Source organism: Poromitra crassiceps (assembly GCF_964638095.1).
Source record: "Poromitra crassiceps genome assembly, chromosome: 21".
Lineage (NCBI taxonomy): Eukaryota > Metazoa > Chordata > Actinopteri > Beryciformes > Melamphaidae > Poromitra > Poromitra crassiceps.
This window is the reverse complement of record NC_139638.1, coordinates 19,252,613-19,261,531: the sequence shown is the minus strand read 5'-3', so window position 1 is coordinate 19,261,531 and position 8,919 is coordinate 19,252,613. Positions and strand designations below refer to the sequence as shown.

Genomic DNA, 8,919 nt, shown 5'->3' with positions numbered 1-8,919 from the left:
AATGTTTGGGGATTTAAGGGATGAAGAAGGAAAATACCTGAATAACATTTTAACTATGATGGGGAAAGCATATATACACTCAAAAAAATGATTTGTAAGATTTACTTAATGAAATCTCTGCGACTATTTGCACGGCGATTTTCAAGTACATTTTAGTGCTGAAATACTAAGTACAACTCACTTGCCAGTATCAAGTAAGATCTACTTAAAACCTTTAAGTAAATGTTATTTAAAACTATCAAGTAAATCTTATTCATCTGTATTGTTCTCTGTTTGACATTTTAATTACTTAATAATTACTCACTATAATTAGACCCTTCTCAAGGGGGCCATTTTGTGTTGAAAAGGCAGGGTAAACACAGGTGTAAGCAAAACACTAATCAGGGTTTCCAACTTCCATGATTGGAATTTGGAAATCCTCATTAGTGTTTTGCTTGCACCTGTGTTTATTCTGCCTTTTCGACACAAAATGGCCCCCGTGAGAAGGGTCTATTATGTAAATGTTTTTACATGTTTTCCATAAATGTTACCAAATATTCACAAATCACAACTAAAATACCATTTAACAGTTTATTTTTTTCCCAACAATGAATCACCAACGTTCACATCACATGTGACATCTGGAAACATTTACTTAAGGTGCATTCCGTAAAACCTTCCAAATGGTTGAAACAACAAAACCGTGGAATTAGCTTGACCAGGGATGCAAACATGGATAATGAAAAAGGTGACATACCAGGGCAGACACAAGACCACTCAAAAATCATTCACTTAAAGGGATAGTTCGGTTTGTTTGAAGTGGGGTCCTATCAGCTAGTTCCATACACTAACTGAAATAGGTACAGTGTTCTGGACGCTGAGCACACCGTTTATCGAGACCCAGCACTCTGAAGCAGCAGCCTCCAGACCTCTGTCTCTCTAGTAGACGGGGCCAAGAACTAAAACGTAATTTAGCCACCTAAAACAAGGGCCACCTAAACAAATCGATATATGTGTACATGTACGCTCTATTTTGACAATTTTCAGCGCTTTACTTTTCTGCCAAACAGCCTTCTGATTTGGTACTACTTTTTCTCCCAACCGTACACCTGCTGTATTCCTCCGCTAAATGCCTGCACAGAGCTGCGCCGCTGGATTACTCCGCAGATCAGCTGTTATTTTGGGTTATTTCTCCCGGCTTGTTAGTGAAGACAACAAATAGAATAAAATATGAGTGATTTTGATAGCGAGGACGATATGCCATTCACCTTGGTGACAAATACAATTATGAACCAGAGAGACTAATATACAGAAGAGGAACTTTTGCAGAGAGAGAGTGAACAGGCAGAAAGAGAGATACGAGGAACTGCCATAATATGCTGCCTAAATGCCGGGGTGTCCTGCAGACCTTTTTCACCATTCCCAGGATGAATTGGGGAAAACGTCCCAGACGTGAGAGGCCAGGTGACTTGTTGTCTCTAAAGTAAGTCAGTGTTTTATCTCTCTTCTAAGCCTTCCTGTTTTGTAAACCGTGGCTCTGTGTTCTGTGCAGGTGTTTAGCGGAGGAATACGGTAGTTCTACGGTTGGGAGGAAATAGTGCCGAATGAGAGGGCTGTTTGACAGTAAAGTAAAGTGCTGAAAATTGTCAAAATAGAGCTTGCATGTACACTGATATTGATTTGTTTAGGTGGGCGTTGTTTTAGGTGGCTAAATTACGTTTTAGTTATTGGCCCCGTGTACTAGAGACAGAGCTGTGGAGGCTGTTGCTTGGAGTGCTGGGTCTCGATAGACGGTGCGCTCAGCGTCCAGAACACTGTACCTATTTCAGTTAGTGTATGCAACTAGCTGATAGGACCCCACTTCAAACAAACCAAACTATCCCTTTAAGTGCCTTAATCATAGCGACCATAAATGTTCTGACTCTCTAAAACAGTGATTCTCAAAGTGGGGTCCTGGGGACCCCCACGGGTCCTTAAGAAGATCCCCATCAAAAAGCGACAGACATTATTTTACTATAATTCCATCCAAAAGTAATACAATGACAGAATGTATGACTATTTTGGTCATGGGTTTTCGTACACTTTCTGTAATATTGTATCAGATGGTGGACCCTGGGACAAAATCTTATCAAATGTGGTCCATGGTCTAATTTGTGTCATGTAGGGGTCCTTGATGTGAAAACGTTTGAAAACCACTGCTCTAAAAGACTTGTGTTGGATCTGGTCAAATATGTCCAGGACTTGACTTTGGAAACATTTTACAGAAAAGCAGACACTTGAATGAACATTCAGTTACAGCAAAAAAACAACCATTCTATATCAGATGCATCTGTTATTGATTAATGTCTGTCATGACATTGGAAAGTCCACAAGCTGCTGTATGCGAGATGAGGGTCCAATGCAGGTGAATTGTTACAGTCTTTTGCAAGATGGAGAAGTGATTTGAGGCGTACCAGCAGCAGATTGTACAGTACTTGCCATGGCGACAGCAGTACTGTCGCATCCTGACATCTCCTTGCCCTCAAGAAGGACGGATACATCCACTGGCTCCTCTCGATCAGCACCATGGACGACCAGGATCTTGAGGATGTGTTGAGTGGCATCACTGCGGCTGTCCCCCTCATACAATTGACAAGAAAAAAGAAGACAATCCAGTTGAGAAACAAATACAAAATAGAGTGATTGAATCATTTGAAGTGATTACATTGTCAGGGCAGAATGAACACATACAGTAGTGTTAAAAATGACCTTTATTAAACATAGCTCAGATTATGTTAAATTGTGTCAAATCTACAGTAAGTTCACGGTGTGATGCTTTTACAGTAAGCCAGCATTCATAAAATATTTGCAGAACATGGCACAAGATGGCTGCATTCCAGATTGTAGCCCCTGCATACATGTTGCTTTCAGCCAATCGTGTGCCTCTGCACCTTAATTGACCTTTTACATTGTCACCTTTAGCTGTGTAAAGCCATGCCATGTCGAGCTGATTTCAGTTTCCATTACAATTTTTTTTATGTGCCAAGCCATGCCGAGCTGCGATCGAGATGGACCTTCTCTGGAATGGGACCAAAGCACACTAGACCCACCTCGAGCGGGTTGCAAAATTGCAAGCGAGCTGCAGCAACGCCTCAGTCAACCCTTGACGACCCCCCTCCTCCCCCTCAAACAAACAGCTGTGTTGCAGCATATGTTGTAATAGCAAACTCTCCTGTCTCTCTCCAGAGTGGAGAGAGCAGAGAGAAAGGTGTGTTTAAAAGCCTCTCAAGTGTTCTTTTGTAGCTTCTAATAATTAAATCTCTGTGGTTTGATGTTTAATTTGTCTCGTGTGTTTCGGTTTGTACTTTCAGATATCTGCTTCATTTTACTGTACCATTTCCTGATCACATGAGCCGTGCCTTTGGCCCCATGTCCATCTCGGGCAAGGCTCGGCGCATTTAAAGTGGTAAAGGAAACATAAATCAGGGTGACATGGTTTAGCTCAAGTGGCCAAAGGGGCCAATGGAAAAGGCCCACCTATGGCTTTGTAACCGTAGAGCATGTTTAATTTTTGTGATTGTACTTAATTTGAATAATTGAAATTGAGTTTGTTCTTCCAGATGATACAGTACGATTTTTTATTTTTTTTATCTGCCATTTAGGCCATGGCTGAGTGTAATATCTCCATCACTTCCCTCCATCCCTTCGTCTGCCTTCCTCTCTTACCGTTAATTTGCATTTTAAATGATAACAAATTAACATTTTAAAGTGTTAAAAAAATCATGCATTACCTGGCATTCGTCAAAAAGTTCCTCTTCTTTCTCACCAAGGTACAGTATGAGGGTGCAGATAACAGCTTCATGTCTCATCTCAATGCTTTGGTTCTGTGAACAGAGCACAACAAATATTGTGTCAATACTGAACCATTATTCATACACGATGAACTGTCAAGAGAGAACACAACATGTGATTTGAGTGCACGGAGCAAGTAGCCTGGTAAACCAGCCCGTCACGTGAACTCACATTTCATTTGGTTCTGCGTGACGGTCTGGCCCCAACGCCATGGGGGGGGTTTAGCAGGGGCGGGAGCATGGGCGGGCTTAGTTGCCTTGACAGACAACTCCTTCAGCCGATCAGCGTCGGATCCAATCAAACCCAAATCCACTCGGCAGAATCGCAAAAACATACTTTCCGCCAAGAAACTCTACGGTTGCGGCGATACTCCTGTACTTGTTTAATTGTTGTTATTGAGTCTATTTCTGCAATAACTGCACTTTATGGCTGTTTAAACTAGACAAATGCTGACATTACTCCTCGAGACGATCAGGCAAGGAGGCGGCCATTACTGTTTTGTTAGTGCAGTGCTAGTGGCGTTCCTGATTGGCCAACTTGCGCTGTCAATCACAGCGGAGTCGCTGATTGGCTCTTCCGCTCTGCAGCTTCTGCTAAACCCCCCCACTGGCGTCGGGGCCAGACGTCACGGAGAACCAAATGAAATGTGAGTTCACGTGACGGGCTGGTTTACCAGGCTACGGAGCAAGAGCCTCGGGGTGGAATGATACATCGATCTGCATTGATGCATCGATTCAATGATCCGATACATTTTTTGTTTTTGCTCCAAGTTAAATGTTTTATGGTCACTCACAGTTCAGTAGGTCACGAGTTGGCTTGGTTCCAGCCTTAAAACTTGTTATATAAGGATTTTTTTAAATGTCTATGGAAAAAATGAATGGGAAACTCACTTCCGGGGCAAGAGATGTCATGTGACTGTTCAGCTCCACAGCATCGATGGACAGTGAAAACATCAATATGAATTATTAGCGTACTCTTTCGCATACAAACAATGCGAGCACCATAGCAAGCACGCAAGAAAAAGAGGGAGAGGATATTCGCTCCCCTCTCGGATATAAATCAATGCATACAGTATAGTGTAATATCGATCGCAGCCGCTCAATCGAATCGTATAGAAATCGTGATATTGGCAAATATCGCATCATTGTCCAATGAATCCATATACATGTAGTATTGTATTGAGATCAAACGTGTGATTCCCACCCCTACAAGAGCCATGGGTGGAAAGATGGAGGATTTGTGCTGTGTATGGATTGGATTGGTGTGTCTTCCTGCATTTTTTTTTAAACAAGCACACCTGACTCAGTTTGTCCAGGAACGGCCTCAGTTGTCCCCACAACACCTCCCTTGGTGTTGGTGTGTCCTCCTCCCTCAACTGTCCACTCTCGACTCATCGTAAGAGGTCATCCTGTAACAGACACAATTGTGATATTAAAACAATGATCTAAAACAGAGGCGGGCCTCCCCAGGGGGACTCCAAACAGTTTCAGGGAAGGCTCAGTGAATGGAAGTTAAAACATATATCATTATTTCATTAGTTATCAAAAGGAGATCACATAGAATAGCCTAAATGTATGTGATTTGGTTAAAGAGATAGTTCAATAGCAATATCAAGCTATCATTGCTCAATTATTGAGTGTCTACGGAATGTATGATCAATACAGGTATTGAGTGGCATTTTGTAGTAAATACGTAAACTAAGGGGGTGGGGGGGGGGTGCAGTCTCAGACTTTAAAAGCCCCGATCTAAAACATTTAGCCACAATTTTACATCACATTACACAGTGAAGGATAGGGGGAAATATATATATATATATATATATATATATATCATATATATATGATAGAATGCATTACATTTCTACTTGCCTGACTAATGTTGCAGTGTCTGTCTCATCCTGCCTGTCTGTGATGACGTGTGGTGCTGGCTGCCCTGTGTCCTGTTGACAGAGACATGTTTTTTTCCACGTTTTCCACGTGTTGCAAATGCAGTGAGCACAGAGAGAGAGACAGCGCGAGAGAGAGAGAGAATGCGCAAGAGAGAGAGACAGTGCAAGAGAGAGAGAGAGAGAGAAGAGAGAGAGAGAGAGAGAGAGAGAGAGAGAGAGAGAGAGAGAGAGAGAGAGAGAGAGAGAGAGAGAGAGAGAGAGAGAGAGAGAGAGAGAGAGAGAGAGAGAGAGAGAGAGAGAGAGAGAGAGAGAGAGAGAGAGAGAGAGAGAGAGAGAGAGAGAGCCGCCGAACGCAGTTCACAGGCATGTTCAGACATAACAAATTAGCTCTTCCACAGCGCGGGACTGGCGGGATACTCAGTCCCGCACTGGTGGTGAACGAGAGTGGAAGAGCACCTTCCACTCAACTAGGCAGCTTAAACTGTGAATTGTTCAGCTCAAAATACAGGGCAGTCAAATGGCGGCAACTGTTAACCAGGCGTGGTGCAGCTGCCCTGCACTCTTAGCAACACGAGTTTATGAGATTAAAATATGAACAGTAACATATCAACAAGTATCACAAACGCACACGGCTCCACTATTAGTATCACAAATCGAATTAAACAGAAAGGCAAACTTACCTTGCAACCAAGTCAATCCTCTTGCAAAAATGCAGCCACGCACCAACTCCTTCTCCATGTGCTTGAAACCGAAAGAGAACTGCCTGGTGCAAATGCGCATGCGCGGATTAAATAAAGCTATGCTTGATTAAAATGTACCTACTGTTTTTAGGATTATGTATGTAAATATTATTATGTATTATGTAAGTAAATATTACGCAAATATTCTTACAAAAATGTACCCATCCCACACAGTTAATTTACCTATTGTTTTTAGGATTATGTATGTAAATATTATTATGTATTATGTAAGTAAATATTACGCAAACATTCTTACAAAAATGTACCTATCCCACACAGTTAATGTATTTTCAAGAATAACATGTGTACATATTACAAAATAATATTGAGAAATTATACTTCCTAATATTACTAAGTAGAAATTATGTCAGTTCATTACTAAACTTTACTACACCATGCAGTAAATTGTTTCAGTGTAGTTAAAGCTACGAAAATATACCAATTAGATATTGAACGTTGTAAAACATTTCTAAAATTTCAGTGGATTCTTGAAAGGGATATTAATAGAAATAAAAAACTGAATTTAATTCATGAACGTGGGTGGGAAACTTTGAGTCGGGGTGAGGCTTGGAGTTAGATGGACATAGATGCGGAAATGTTTTTTGTATTTCTTTGTTTTGTTTTGTTTTTGGATTCAAACTTTTGTTTACTTTAATTTATCCTTTTTTGCTGTATAAGCAATAACGTTTTCTTGGTATGTAAGTTTTTGTCTTTTTCCCTCTCCTGTGTCTGAGCAGTTTGTTTTGTTCATATGTTGTTGGAAAGGGAAAAAATAATAATTATATATATATAATATATATATATATATATATATTTATTTATATATATTTGTTGAACATTCTAATGATCAACTAATGTTCAAGATTATATATACCAATCTTCCACAAAGTTTCAACAGCTTATTAGTGGGGGGAATTCAAATGTTTCACTGTGTCTGTGTCACGGTTCAGCCATGTCGGTCTTCAATGGCACTGCTGAACCTCATCAGCTGTTCCACTTCACTGGTACCACCAATGGTAGTCACTCTCTTGGCTGCTCCAGACAGTTTACCTGAGTTTTCACTCTCTTGGCTGCTCCAGACAGTTTACCTGAGTTTTCACTCTCTTGGCTGCTCCAGACAGTTTACCTGAGTTTTCACTCTCTTGGCTGCTCCAGACAGTTTACCTGAGTTTTCACTCTCTTGGCTGCTCCAGACAGTTTACCTGAGTTTTCACTCTCTTGGCTGCTCCAGACAGTTTACCTGAGTTTTCACTCTCTTGGCTGCTCCAGACAGTTTACCTGAGTTTTCACTCTCTTGGCTGCTCCAGACAGTTTACCTGAGTTTTCACTCTCTTGGCTGCTCCAGACAGTTTACCTGAGTTTTCACTCCCTTGGCTGCTCCATACAGTTTACCTGAGTTTTCCCAGTGTTTCTTGTGCCTGTAGGCTTCCTGTTTCTTCTGTGTTGAAGATTCTTCTCCTCTCTGCTGCACCACTTGTCTGTCAGCCCGTCTGTCTGCTCGGCCTGGATCACAAACACCCCATGGCTTCCAGCTTCCATCCATCTTATCATTCACAGCCCCTTGACCATCGCTTTGCAAATAAACCTTTTCATCTCCACTCACCTCATGTCTGTGTCTTCCTTTGGGTCCAAGCTAGCGGTAAAAGTCTGTAGATGTTTAACAGATTATCTATAGAGAAATAAGAGTCCATGAACATATTCTCTGAGTAAATTAGTTGAACTTGAACCACTCACAAACCACGGGGTGTGGCTGATGGACATGATCTCTGTTATATGGATGGAGAGACTCAGTTCCCTGAGGTTCTCGACTATTTGGGACCCTTTTTTGGCCTACTTTGATGACCTTAATAATGAATAGTGTCTGAGTCCCATCTGGTTTCTGGTGGACCCCTTGTGTGGGACAATGCACAATATACAATGCACAATATCTATTACAAATAAATACAAGCACCTCGTAGCAACATGTAATGTTGAACGTTGACAATGTATCTTTTATTTTATTTTATTTTATTTCCTGTGTCTGAGCCTGTTTATTTGTCTTGTTTGTGTATTATTATTGTTCCATAAAGATTAAAAATAAAATATTGAAAAAAAGAAAGAAAAAAAACTTGAAACCACGTGTTACTCCACTCGTGGAGTACTGCCTTGTCCATGTAGTGCATTCATAAAGCCGTTGCTTTTACCACAGAATTTCAACTACATAATGTAAACGTGAAGTTGACCATCACTTGCATAACCACTAAACAACTGTAGATTTTCATCTGGACTACCCAAGTAAAGTGAAAACTATCTGATAGTCTACAAATTCACCTACATATAAGTAGACATGGAAGTTGATTATTGCATAACCACTAAACTGTATATTTTCATCTGGACTACCCAAGTAAAGTGAAAACTAGTCTACAGGCAATTTATGTCCATTCCATACTATTCATGAAAAATTTGACTACAGATGAAGTAGAAGTACAAAGTTCTATTCTT

General features: G+C 40.8%; 1 long non-coding RNA gene across 1 annotated transcript; it reads right to left on the bottom strand.

Annotated features, from left to right (window-relative positions):
* Positions 1-471: 471 nt before the first annotated feature.
* LOC310795608 lies at positions 472-6,422 on the bottom strand. Its single transcript, XR_014553632.1, has 5 exons — positions 6,379-6,422; positions 5,679-5,749; positions 5,108-5,218; positions 3,750-3,842; positions 472-2,590 (listed from the first exon to the last, which is right to left on the bottom strand). It is a non-coding gene; the product is annotated as an uncharacterized lncRNA (long non-coding RNA).
* Positions 6,423-8,919: the final 2,497 nt, after the last annotated feature.